The 14,775-nt window shown below is 40.2% G+C and overlaps 1 pseudogene across 1 annotated transcript; it reads left to right on the top strand.

Annotated features, from left to right (window-relative positions):
* The first annotated feature begins 3,637 nt into the window (after positions 1-3,637).
* Positions 3,638-4,575, top strand: LOC306646129 (olfactory receptor 7G2-like; annotated as a pseudogene). Its single transcript has one exon. The product of its transcript is annotated as an olfactory receptor 7G2-like (transcript).
* Positions 4,576-14,775: the final 10,200 nt, after the last annotated feature.

Raw genomic sequence — 14,775 nt, 5'->3', positions numbered from 1 at the left:
AACAGTGTCCTGCCCTGGATCCACTTGTGAACATGACCTTTCATAGTCTTAGGGTGAGAAGTCCTTATGTCCAAAGGGGATCTTTGCAGAGAACTTTATCCCAGATCATCTTACTGGGCCCTATGTGTAATGTCTATTTTTATATAGAGAGAAATTGGATTAACATGGGTGGTTTTTCATGGTCAGTATTGAACACATCTATCCAAAAAATGAACCTGCTGGATCTCTAATGTACTGTTCTCGCCCCTCTGCCTGTGGCTCCATGATGCGTTAGAGCCGTGTGCTTCTGTCTGACTCAGAGATGGTTTAAAGATTGTGAGTGAGCTCTGCATCTTGGCAGTTGTGCCTTCATTGCTTTTCTAGAGCCCATGATGCTTTTAAGTCTAGTGCCCATTTGTTTGATTTTCAGTTCACTCTATTTTCATGTAATGAGCAGTGACCATAAAAAAATGTGAAATTACTATCAATGGAATTTGGGTAGCAAATTCCACAATGGATCAAGGACCTTGAAATCAGACCAGAGCCCCTGCATCTTATAGAAGAAAAAGTAGGTCCAAATCTTCAACTTGTTTTTCTGTAATTGTGAAATAGGATGACAATATTCTCTTTAGTGTTTCCTAGTCAAAATCAAAGGTCATTCTATATTTGGCAGGTAATTTTTGGTTAGAAGTGTGTAGCTTATTTTTTTTTTAGTGCTGGGTATTGAACCCAGGGTTGCTCTATCACTGAGCTACACCCCTAGCCTCCTACTCTTTTCATTTTATTTTTATTTTATTTTGAGATACCCAGGCTGACTTTGAACTTGTGATTTTCCCATCTCTGTCTCTAGAGTAGCCAGCACCACGGATGTGCACCCCAGTGCCTGGCAAGAGTTGAACGTTCTTCAACTAATTTTTAGAAAATGATATAATTCGAAAAAAATCCATGCCCATTTCCTCAACCACGTATCTTGATAATCCTACATGACAAGCACGACCTGCCTACCAAGCCTGAGTTCCCTGCTAAGCTGTTCATAAGGATCACATGTTAAAATGCTGTCAAATCTCACAGCTGTCAGCATGTGCATGTGTATACACACCATGGAATAACATTCAGTCATGAAAATAATGAAATCCTGTTGTTTGCAGAAATGTACATGGACCTGGAGGACATTGTGTTAAGCAAGATGGTTCAAGCATAGAATGACAAACAGCACGATCTCATTCATGTATGAATCTAACCAAATTGATAAAGAAGTGGAGAGCAGAATAGTGGTCACCAGATAGAAGGAGCACAGTACGGAGGGAGGAGCGAAGGAGGTCAATCACTAGGTATAGTGTTCAGGTGTGATAGGAGGAATAAGTTGTGCTTTACGGCACAACAGGATGAATGTAATTAACAAAATGTGTCGCATATCTTCAAATAGTGAGAAAACAGAAACATGAATGTGCTCACCAAAGAAAAAAGATAGCATTTTAGGAAATGGGTATGCTAATTAGCCTGAATTATGTCTAATCAAAATTATCTCTACAAAAGAATTAAAACATTGCGTACCTCAAAAATACATATAAATAATATGAGTAAATGAAAACCAAATTAATTATTTGAATTAAAAAGTAAACTTTCATTTGTTCTTGGACATTAATCCCCTCCTAGGATAGTTATTCTTCATTACCTTGACATATGAACTATTTTCTTGCTTATGGAGATAAATCCAAGAGCCCTTGGGTTTCACCTCCCTCACCATGTCATGTTTGCATTTTTTTTTTTTAAACTGGGACAATTTTTCATTAGGTGTTACTGTTCTTTTGGTGGTTCATGGAAAACTGACCTTGTCTTATAGTCCTATTGACAATTTTAATATTTTATCTAGTATTCCTGTTTTGGGAAGAGACTAGGGTTAAGATGGTAAAAGAAAACATCACAGTGCCATCTTCCTCTAAATTCTAAATAATGCATCTTAAAAATTATCATCAATTCACATAGAACGAGTTAACATGGAGTTGGGGGTGAAGCTCAGTGGTAAAGTGCTTGACTAGCATGCACAAGGTCCTGGGTTCAGTCCCTGGCACCACACACAAAAATAGGACTGAGATAGAATGGTGTAAAATGTGTTGACAGACAAATATCCTTAAGTTCTTACATGTGCAAGGTTTAAAAGAGAATACAGACATGGAGCAGGATTGCTTTTAAAATAGAGGTCAAAATCTGACCAAATGTGCTAACTGTAAGGACACATCTGCACACTACTGCCTTTTGGTGATTGTGTAATTGAATTAACACCTCAACTAAAAATAAGAACCGTACTTTCAACTCATAGTCCCCATTTGTGAATAAAATTATTGAAACTCTTTTGACAATAATGAAACATTTTTAATAAAATTATAAACAGGGAGTTGTGGTCCTACTGGTATAGTTGGCATTCAGCCTTAATCAAATAAGTAGATGATGATCTTCTGTGCAAAATATAAAGAACAAAAATTAATGTTCAGTAAAAATCAGTGATGCATAAGGAAGACACCCCTGAAAACTTATATTTTTAAAAACAATCTTAGTTAATAGTTATAATTACATAATTAATACCTACATATATAAAATACATATTCACACCTAAAATAGGACTCATTGTCCCTGATGCAGTAATTTCATAGAGATTTCTTTATGCATCACTTAATAAAAATACTGGAATTTATTAGACAAGTGGTGTGTGTTTTGCATGCAAGTTCCATGAAATGGAGATGAGCCATGGAGATGGAGAGAACTGGATGGTGTACACCCAGCCTCAAGGACTGGGAAATCTGCTGTCCTGATCTCCTTACTCTGTAGATTGGTCTTTAAGGACATGCACTCCCGGGATCAGAGTGAACTTGAAATACTTCTTCTAATGAGGAGCTCTGGATACTGAGCCCCAAACATAAAGACAGGTAGGAGTCAGCCTGTGAGCACCTCACTCAACAGCCTTGATGCAGTAAGCAAATCACACCTGAACCTCTTCCCACAGGCCATCCTTCTTGATCAGGAGCTGCTGACTCATTTATCTGTCTGCACTTCCTGAGGACAGAGGTTGCACCTTCAATTTCCAGGTGAGATGCTGGACAATATTTCTCTTGAAGTCAACCAGGTAAGACAAAGACCCTTAGCAAATGCTTTGGAAAGGGGTAAGTAGAATCAGATCCTGGGAAGTAGTGAGGGGAACAAGGATCAGAAGAGAGAAGCATGATGAAAAACAGCCCCCACCACTCTCCTGCCCACTGTCTGTCCCCCATGACCCATTCTCCTACACGTTTCTCCCAGTACTGACCCAGCTCTTGTTGGCTGGTCTCATCCTCTACCAGAGCCTTTTACCTTCAGTGCAGGAATCTGCCACTTCTACTTTGTGATGACTGTTAAAATTTTTTTCTGAAATTTACTTCTCTTCTTACAGATACACTGGTGAGGGGGTTTTGTGAGTCTATTAGTTGCCAGGGCTGCCATAACCAAGAACCACAGACTGGGTGGCATAAAAGCAGAAATTTATTTCTCATAGTTCTGGAACCCAGAAGTCTAAAATCATTATGTTGGCAGGTGTGGTTTTCAAACCTGAGTCTAGGTGGTGCTGCTGCTGCCCATACATTTAGTACCTTTTCATCCTATCTTTTCCATCAGATTCCTTAACAACATGGATGGTAGAAATCAAACAGCTGTTTCAGAATTCCTTCTCCTGGGGCTGACAGAGGACCCAGCACTGCAGCCCCTTATCTTCAGTCTGTTTCTGTCTATGTACCTGGTCACCATCCTGGGAAATCTGCTCATCATCCTGGCCGTCAGCTCTGACCCCCTCCTCCGCACCCCCATGTACTTCTTCCTTTCCAACCTGTCCCTCACTGACATCTGCTTAAGCAACACTGCAGTCCCGAAATGCTGATGAACATCCAAACACAGACTCAGAGAATCACTTACACAGGATGACTTTCCCAAGTATGTTTTTTCTTGGTTTTTACTGGCTTAGAACATTGTTATCTTGCTGTGATGGCCTATGATCGCTATGTGGCCATTTGTCATCCCCTGAGGTACACAGTCCTCATGAACCCCATCCTCTGCATCCTCCTGGTTCTACTCTCCCTGCTCATTAGTGTTGTGCATGCCCTCCTCCACACTCTGATAGTGCTGCACCAGTCCTTCTGCACAGCCCTGGAGATCCCCCACTTCTTCTGTGAACTTGCTCAGGTCATCACACCCTCTTGTTCTGATGCCCTCATCAATAACCTGATGGTGTATTTGGTGGCTGGTCTCTTTGCTGGTGTTCCTCTGGCTGGAATAATTTTCTCTTATGTTCACATTGTGTCCTCTGTCTTGAGGATGCCCTCATCAGGAGGGAAGCATAAAGCCTTTTCCACCTGTGGATCTCACCTGTCTGTCGTCTCCTTGTTCTATGGGACGGGATTTGGAGTGTACATTAGCTCTGCAGTGACTGACTCCTCCAGGAAGACTGCAGTGGCTTCAGTGATGTATTCTGTGGTCCCTCAGATGCTGAACCCCTTTATCTGCAGCCTGAGGAACAGGGACCTGAAGGGAGCCCCAAGGAAACTCATTGGCAGTACGGCTTCTCCTCTCTAATGTGCCAGTTGCTTTGAACTAGGGTTGAGAGAGTAGGCCACAGCGATAGGATTCCTGAGACAGAATGCCTAACCCTTCTCTCACTCCATTCTGCTGAAATGTTGTGAAAACTTAATGCCTTTAAACTTCCCTTGATACTTCTCAATGCTTTATGGCAAATTCTGTGTGTTCTTGAAATATGATTTCAATTTTCTAAGCACGATTTCTTTTGCTGGATTTATAGAGGCAAAGATCGATGTTGAGGTTCTTCTATCAGCACAGATTTTTATGGTGTAGTCTCAGAGTAGGGCAAGTTGAGGAGGTGGACAAGGAAAGCAGACAAAGGTGGGAATGGAATTCAACCCATTGGTTTGACATGATGAATCAGTTCTGATGCTTTGTAGCAAAACAGGGTCAATATAATAACAATAATACTTACCTCATAATAGTTAGAACATTTGAATAGCCTCATCACAGATACATGATAAGTTTAGATGATCACCACCCAGTGTACAAGAGAATCAAAGAATCCTATTGTACCTCATAAATATGTAGAAATATTTAGACAATGAATTAGAACAAATCAAGTGAAAACTTAAAAATAAAAAGAATCGCATACAGCAATCAAAGGAAAAAATAAATTTAAAAAGACAGAAAAAATATAAAAACCCCTGTCTGTGTCCTTTGCAACTAACTCCCATCTACGACATGGAATCCTTATCACCTAGAAAAAGTAAGTTTATTGTTTATGGAGATAAATCCAGGGACTCCTTTGGCTTCAGCCCACTCATCATGCCAGCTCTACTTTTTATTTTTATTTTTTGTTTGCAAGGATAATTCCATCTAATTTTTCTATTTTATGATCTCAGTCATGACTGTCTATTGCTCTTTTTTAAAAAATGGAATGGAGTTGAGATGGTGCTGAAGGATATCATGGAACCATCTGGCCCTAAATATCAGATAACCTGTTTTAAAATTATGTATTTATATAGAATACATGAATATGGTGTAAAATATGGCAGTGTACATTTAAAATTTAAACATTCACAAATCTCAGGTATTACAGTGGCATTAAGATGGAACACCACACTTGTCGATTAAGAGAGAGTCTGTCCATGTATGCCAAGTGCATAGACATGTGTTCATACCACCATCTTCAGAAGGCTTTATAATTGAATTAATTTAATTGAAGATGAAGAACCACAGGTTTTTCTCATAATGTGCTAAAAATAAGGAACACTGCACACTGAAAGTATTCTAACAGAATTACAAAAGACTGTATGACCTATGTGATCCTACAGTAAAAATAATCAGAAAAATGAAAGATTACACTCCATTTATGTATGATCTATCAAAAAGTATAAATGCATTTTACTGTCACGTACGACTAATTAAAACAAAGTAAAATAATTTAAAAATACTCTAAAAAGAGAATATGAGCTCTGCCCATAACTTCTGCATTCAGCAGTCATCAACTGAATTAGAAGCTAGTTTGTAAAAGAAAGCATGGAATTTACAAGTGTTCAGTAAACATTAACTGACTTTTAAGAAGATAAATCATGAGTGTTGGCATTGTCTTTGCAGATGCATGTATTTATATTAATTATACTCCTATAATATGGGCCACCTTTTCACACTTGAATTTGAATGAGCTTTTCTGATATCATGACATACACAGAGATGTCTTTATGTATAGATTGAACAGAAGGTGGGAATTTATTTAAAGAGCTCCATGTGAAATGTGTGCCAGTCTAAGTAAGAGCACTGAGCAGAAGCAACGGAGAGAACAGGGTGCTGTCTGCGGACCTCAAGGGTCAGGAAGTCACCTTCCTCAGCTCCCATCTGCAAGGAGGTATGAGTATTTCTCTAAGGATGTTCTCCTCTGGGATCAGAATGAGAGTAAGACTGTTGGTCTAATGAGCAGCTTTGGATATTGAGCCACAGGGACACAGAGACTGCAGGAGTCAGCCAGTGACCACCTCACTTGACAGCCCTGCCCCAGCCAGGCAGTAACAGCTGGGCTTCCTCCCAGAGATGAGCCTCCCTGACTAGGAAAGTCAATCCATGGGTCTCCCTTTTGGTGACCTGAACTTCTGTCTTCCCCCTCCTGGTGAGATGCTGGACAACATTGTCAGTGAAGTCGGCCAGGTAGCTGACGGCTGCTTAGTTAGTGCTTTGGGAGGGAGGGCAGGCGTTTTATGAACTCACCTCCTGGGGAAGCAGTGAGGAGAGGACACGCTTGAGATCAGGAGAAACTGTCCCTTGACCCCCTCCCAGCTGTCTGTCACACTCTTGACAAGCTCTCAGGTGCATGCACACCAGGGCTCCCAGCTCTGATGCTGCTGGCCTCATACTTTCCTCAAGGACGGGACCCATTTCCTTCTGAGCAGAAACCAGCCTCCTCCAACACAGAGGCTATTTATAAATGCTCTGGTATTGACTTGAAATCCTGTGGTGGTATTGAAAATGGGTAGTGAAGTGTGTTCATTTCCTCAGTTTTCAATCCAAACTAGCACAATTGGGTAACTGGACAGCGGGAGTTTATTTCCAGGCAGCTCTGGAGGCTGGACTTCCAGCAATCACTGTGTCAGCAGGGTGGTTTCCTCTGAGGCAGTTCTCCATGGCTTGGGAAGGACCATCTTCTCCCCACAATGCAGGTTTCACACTCACAGTCAATAAAAAGAGGCAGTCACCATAACAACTATCACTTAAGGGATGTAGAAATAAATCCCGGCAGTATAGCAGGAGAGTGTGTGTTTAAGTTGAATGAAGGAGGACTAAATATGTCATCACAAATCAAAAAACAGATGACCTGTGAATGCCAATGATAACTGACATGCACACTAGTCTTGTTTGTATACAGATTTACAATGTGGAACAAAACACAGTGATTATTTGGAAGAATACTACCATGTGCAGTAAAAATAGACAATAACATAGATCTTGAAAGAGAGCTAATGTTCCCAATGAAGTAAAAATAATCAAATTTGTGCAAATGTATAATGTGGGGTGGGGGCTTCATTTCTGCCTCTCTTGTTTCATGTAATAAAAAATACCTAGTGCATATATAACTATGTGATATGTGAATCTACAACATATACGATCAGAAGCATGAGAAGTTATACTACATTTATGTATGATGTGTCAAAATGCATTCCACTGTCATGTGTAACTAATTAGAACAAATTTTGAAAAGTGAAAAAAGAAAGAGGTCAAGATGGAGGTGTGTATGAAAGTTTGCCTGTCGATGAATGGATATCCAACACTTCTTTATTCTCTGTATTTTTTTTTTTTTACATAAGTATCCCATAATGAAAATACATGTACATGTGAAGGCTCAAACATGCTGAAAATTTCCTTAGGGTACAGACTTTTTCATATAAAGTTTTCTACTTGAGACAGTAATCACTTTTGTGATGCAGTTAATTTATTTGCTGTTTAATTCATTTTCATTGCTGTGTACAGTATCACCTTATGTTCAGTCCTAATGAATGCTGATATAATTGACACATCTTTCCTTATTTAATTTTCCATGTAAACAATATTCCCACTGGTAGTTCTAATACAGAAATTCTTCCCCAAAATACAGATTCATGTTGCTAAAGATATTGTCCCTGTTGGCTCTAATCACTTCCTTCCCTCTGAGAGGGTAAAATGTGTGCTATTGCTCATGGAAGACACACACATCCTCTCTCTCTCTCTCTCTCACACACACACACACACACACACACACAGACATGATACACAATTGCAGGACCATGATTCCTCATTCCTGACACATCCTGGCTGCCTTGGCTCTTTTCATTCCTTATCGTTTGAAACTTCCCCTCCAAATGTGCTCAGGTTTAACTGTGCAAAGGAAAGTCGTACCCACTTCAGGTATGCACCATGGCACGAGGAGCTACACTGCATATTGATTACACATTGTAGACACCTGACACACCCGTTATGCAATGAGGACACCAGGCTTCTCATCCAGGTGATGATGTTCCCATTCACAAACCTAATGCCCCAGCCTGGCTTAAATTCAGAATGTGGTGTCCACTATTTTAAGTGACCATCACTGTCACCACTTCTATTCTTTGCCCCATGAGAGGAAGAGCATAGCTGTATAGGGACACGCCTGTTGGGACACCCATTTATCTAAGTCTATAATGTTTTAAGTCTGTGTCTCAATGACCAACATGCTGTGTCTCTTTCCAGGAGACTGCACCTCAGTTTTTTCTCTTATTTAGTTATGTTGCTGTTTGCTGGTTTATTGAATTTGATGACATGCTACCAACCTCACTAAGGGAAGAAATTCTCTTAGGATAAGACAAAAAATGTCATTGTCGTGGTTCTTAGCTTCTTTTAGAAGCTGTTATTAAAGCCTATTGCTTGAGCTTCCAGAAAGAGCCTTATGAACTTTCGGTTCACAGGCAACCTATTCTAATTTTTGCCCATCCACTTCTGTGAATGCTCTGTACCAGCCACAATTAAGTTATTGAAGAAAAGTGAGGATAACTAAAATTCAAGGAGGAAATTTGGGGTTATGTTTGTCTTGTCCAGCAAGTACAATGAAGACTCGGCTCTCAAATGTAGTTTTAAGGTCTTTATTTTTATGGGAGAGTTTCTGAGCCGAGTGCCTGATTCTTCCTCCTCCTCCACCACCGCCGTCTTCTTCTTCTTCTTCTCTTGTCGCGCAGCTCTCTCTCTCTCCTTCTTCTCTCATGCAGCTGCCGCTTCTCTCTTCTTCCTCTCTCGTCGCACCGCGGCCGCCTCTCCTCTTCTCTCGTCCCGCAGCTGCTGCCTGCCCTCCTTGCCTTTCTCTTCTCCGTCGCGCAAAATACGAAGCTTTATGGGATGTAACAGCCAATCACCTTGACGGGTCAGGCGTTTGGCTCGTGGAGACTTAATGGTGGGTAATGAGGACATGTACTGATCACCAGCTAAGCACGGATGTGGAGGAGATCAGTCAGCCAATAGAAAGCACTTCCTTAAAGTTGTTTTTCTTTGCAGTTGGGCTTCTCGGCGCCATCTTAGGGCGAGGCCAGCCACCACTGCGGGCCCTACAGGGCAGCGGTCTCCAACATCTTCCCCTTTCTGTTTTATTAATGGCTTAGGATTAGGTCATCATGATAGCTCATGTGGCGAGCACCATCCTTACCCATCATCGGAATTCTGTCCTCCAGGTGTCAGAACCCTGTCTTAGGTTGGTATGGGCCCCCATGAGCCTATCTGTGACTCTGGATCCCTGGGATCATGCCTGTCTTAGGTTGCATAACAGCAGAACAGATTCTTACCCGTCATTGGTATCTCACCCATCTTGGGATGAGGACCTGTCTCTGTTTGCTTACCCGTCATTGGCTACCGATCCAGCATATTTAGCCACACCTGGGGAGATGTGCCAGTTTCAAGCGCCATAAGTGCCATTTTGATGGTCTGACGTTCTCCCTGTTGTTGGCGTCTTATGTGCATAAGGCATCATTAGTCCAAATCCCAGTACCATAAGTATTCCAAGAGCCATGATTTCTGCCCATGTTTCAGTCTCTAATCCTAATTGAGTGGTAAGGTTATCAGGAGTATAAGACCAGTTATGCCAGCTTTTAAGTGGGCATTGATAACCTTTTGTGTTTGTAAAGCTGAGGCAGCTCTTTCAGCTATATTATTGACAGCTTGTGCTATTGGTATATTGTAGTAGCTAATGCTGTTGCTGCTACCACAGCTGCAGCAGCAGACACAGCCACCGCTGTAACCACTGCTTCTGTAATGCTGAAGTCTCTTTTGTTTCTAGACAAAATAATAGGCAGCTCTTCATCAGTTATGGAGACTGGTTACTGCAACGGAAAACTGGGAGGCATTCCAACATTGTGAAAGGAAACCAGTTACATTAGCATCAGAACAATTTAGGACAGTAGTACCATGGTTAGTTAATAGAAACATGAAAGGGGGTGATACACAAACTGGAGTGGGAGGAAAGGTTATGCTTCCATTACAGGTAAGAGACTGAGTAGCAGATAGGAAAGAAGAATTGTCCCAATTAGAGGAATTCCACTGGCACAATTTATGTTCCACTCCCAGACAGCTGAAAAATGACTGTATATTAGTATATCCTTTTGTGTTAGAAAGCAGAAGCCAGTTATAAGGATTGACATGTTTCATTCCTAACTGAACATCATCCTGATAAAGAAAAAGATGTAGCATTAAAAGAACGGTCTGTGAATCAAAGGGAATTGCAGGCAATCCTGTCGAAGCATTGGTACTAAAAATAGGTGGAGGAATAGAAGAGGTATTAGTTAATGGTAAAGGATGATGACGTCTTAGATGGGGGTCTTGTTAATCTCTCTGGGATCCAGACTGGTGTTTTTTCACCCTGTGGGAAAACACATATGGAGCCTTGACTCCAGAATAACACTGGATCCGGGCCTCTCCATTGTCCATTGAGTACATCCTTCCATTGTACAAGGACCTCTGGAGCCGCTGTAGGATTTTCGTGTCTATCAGCGGCTGTTTTTCCATCTTTGTCCAAATTTAGAAAATTTAAAGTAAATAATGCTATGTTTAGTTTATCTTTAGGAGACCTGTATGTGTCTCCTATTCCCCCTTTTTGTTTACTTAAAACAGCCTTTAGTGTTTGATTGGCTCTTTCAATGATTCCTTGTCCCATAGGATTGTATGGAACTCCAGTGGAATGGAAATATCAAAGGTACTTAAGAAATTTTTAAATGATGCAGAAATATATGCAGGCCCATTGTCTGTCTTATATTGTTTAGGCTTTCCCCAAGTCGCAAAGGCCTGTAAGCAATGTGATATTACGTCTTTTATTTTTTTCTCCACTATGTAATGAAGCAAATATAACCCCTGAGTAGGTATCAATAGTTACATGAACAAATTTGAGATTTCCAAACTCTGGAATATGTGTTACATCCATCTGCCATAGATGGTTGGGCAATAGGCCTTTTGGATTAATGCTATTATTAGGTGAATTTATGTATGTTACACAATGATTACAGTTTTTTACAATGGTTCGGGCTTGTTCTTTGGTTATATTGAATTTTATTTGTAAGGTTTTAGAATTTACATGAAATTTACTATGGAAGTTTTGTGCTTCTTCTATTATAGAAAAAACATGAGCATCCCTTGTGGCTAGATCAGCTATATTATTGCCCCGTGTTAACGGACCTGGCAAATCTGTGTGAGCTCTTAAATGTCCTATGTAGAATGGCTTTGTTCTACTTCAAATGAGTTTTTGTAATGCTAAGAGTATGTTGGATATGGTGGAATTTTTGTTGATTAGACAGGCGTCTTCCAGTTGTTGAACTGCATTAACAGCATAATGGCTATCTGACAGAATATTCACAGGAACTTTATGAAAATCTTTTAATGTTTGTTCTATTGTTAATAATTCTATTTGCTGTGCAGAAGTCTTTGGAAAAAGAAATGTTTGTACCTTGTCTTTATGAAAATATGCTCCAGTACCATTATTGGAACCATCAGTAAACACTACCACTGCTTGTGTTATAGGTTCCCATTTTGTAATTTTTATTTGAATCACAGGATTTCTTAGATAAAATTGTATATATGGATGTTTTGGATAATGATTGTCAAATTGGGCAGCAGTTGTGAACATAAGAATTGCCCAATCATTGTTATTATTGCTTAAGTAAGAAATTTGTTCTGAATTATATGGGGTTATTATCTTGTCTGGAGTTTTTCCAAATACTATAATGGCTGATTTTAATGCCTTGAATATTATTTGTGCCATTGCTTCAGGATAAGAAACTATTGTTTTTCCTGGAGAGTAGGGTAAATGTATCCACATTAAAGGTCCTTGTTGCCAGAGGACTCTTGTAGGGACTAATTTATTTGGAAGTACTATGAGTGATAGAGATGCCGACAGATCTATACGATCAACCTGTGCCTCGTCTAGTCTTTTTCGTACTACATCTAGGGTTCTTCTGGCCTCCTCTGTAAGTTTTCTGGGTGAAGAAGGATGAGCATCTCCCTTTAAGATATTAAATAATGGTCCTAAATCTTGAGTAGTTAATCTAAGGTAAGGCCTTATCCAATTAATATCACCTAATAACCTTTGAAAATCGTTTAAGGTATTAAGATGGTCAAGTCTAAGAGAAGTTTTTAGGGGTGTAATGATTGTGCTGTTTTTTTTTAGCGCCTAAAAATTCTTGAACTTGTCTTTATATCTTTTCAGGTGCTATAATAAGTCCTCTTATCTTTAAATGATTGATTAGATTAGTAAATACCTTATCTAGTATTGTTTGTTCTGGGTGGCAAATTAATACATCATCCATATAATGGTATATAATTATATCTGGGTACTTATTTGTGATTGGTATTAAAGTACTATTACATAAATTTGACGTATGGTTGGACTATTGGCCATCCCTTGGGGTAGGACTTTCCATTCATATCTGGCATCAGGCTGTCCATGATTAATGGAGGGGACCGTAAAAGCAAACTTTTCTATGTCATCAGGGTGGAGAGGAATAGAGAAAAAACAATCCTTTATATCTAATATTATTGATTTCCAGTCCTTTGATAATGCTGATAAGACTGGTAGGCCCAACTGAATTGGCCCCATGGATTGCATTACGGCATTGATGGCTCTTAGGTCATGTAATAATCTCCATTTACCTGATCTCTTTTTTATAACAAATATGGGGGTATTCCAAGGTGATGTGGAGGGCCTTATATGCCCTGCCTCTAATTGTTCTTGTACTAATTCCTCGGCCGCTTTAAGTTTTTTTGTATTTAGGGGCCACTGAGGGACCCAGATTGGGTTTTCTATATTCCATTTTATTTTAATTATTTCATCAGTGGCCCCGAGGAAAAACCCAATCTCTGTCTATCACCTTTTTGTTTAATTGATATTGGTTCCGTTATGCCTTGTTCATTGATTCCTAAGCCCTTTCCCCACTTGTGCTTTTGTTTTTTCATTATGTTTTGTGCTTGTTCTCTGTATATTCCTTCTGTGGTTATTTTCATCCCCATTTGATTTAAAATATCTCTACCCCATAATGTCACCGGGATTTGTTCTAAGACATATGGTTGGAAAAGTCCTTCTTGACCTTGTGGCTTTTCCATTGTAGCCACATGGAGATCTTTTTTGGTTCTGTGGCAATACCTAATCCTCTCAATGTTTGATTTTCCTTTTGTGTTTTCCAATCCTTTGGCCAGTCTTTTTCTTCTATGATACTTGTGTCTGCTCCCGTGTCTAACAATCCATTTATAATTTTTCCTTTTACAATTAATTCTAACATAGGTCTGTTTTTTAGTTCCATAGTAAGGCAGGCCAAATCAATACCTGTAGATCCCATACCCTTATCTCCCCTAAAACGTTGTTGTGACGGGAATGAGCCATGAAGACTAGGTAGTATACAAAGCTGAGCTATTCGGTCTCCCGGAGAAATGGAAATAATGCCCTGAGGTGATGAAGCAAGCACTTTAATTTCTCCTGTATAATCTTGATCTACAACTCCTGGAACTATCATTAATCCTTTAAGTGCACTGGAGCTTCTGCCTAATAATAGTCCCATGGTGTTCTCAGGTAGGGAACCCTTAAAGTCAACAGGTATGACTTGTACTCCCATTTCTGGTATTGCTCTGGTGGTAGAACAGAGGTCCAGTCCTGCACTTCCTGGTGTTGCTCTCCTTGGTCTGTCACTGGATAATGTGTCCTGGCCACTTTTTGAATCACCCCATACATTTGTGCCAGGCCCTGGGGTTATGGGCCCCATCCCTCATTTTTTGAGCTTCCACGAGGAGGGATAGGGTTACCATCTACATCTATCATAGATCTACATTCACTAGCCCAATGATATCCCTTTCTACATCTTGGACAGACTCCAGGTTTAGGCCTTCTCTGGGGTCTGTCTTGCTGTTTTAACTGGGGACATTGTTTTTTAAAGTGTCCTTGTTGTTTACAATAGAAACATGATCCTGGGGGTCCTACTCTCTCAAAGTTTAGCCCTTGCATCCCTTGTGTAATAGCTGCAGCCATAACTTGTCCCTGGATGACACTTTCATTTATGTCTCTACATACCTTAATATAGGCACTGAGGTCTTTGCTTTTCCAGGGTCTTATTGCCTCTTTACACCATCTATTAGCCTGTTCATACGCCAGTTGCTTTATAAGGGGAATTGCTTGATCTACATCCCCAAAAATGTGTCCTGCTGTTTGTAGTAACCTAGCCACAAAATCAGCATAAGGCTCATTGGTTCCCT

This window comes from Sciurus vulgaris (genome assembly GCF_902686455.1).
Source record: "Sciurus vulgaris genome assembly, chromosome: 16".
In the NCBI taxonomy this organism is placed as follows: domain Eukaryota; kingdom Metazoa; phylum Chordata; class Mammalia; order Rodentia; family Sciuridae; genus Sciurus; species Sciurus vulgaris.
Note: the sequence above shows the minus strand (reverse complement) of the source record. Positions and strands in the feature narration are given on the sequence as shown.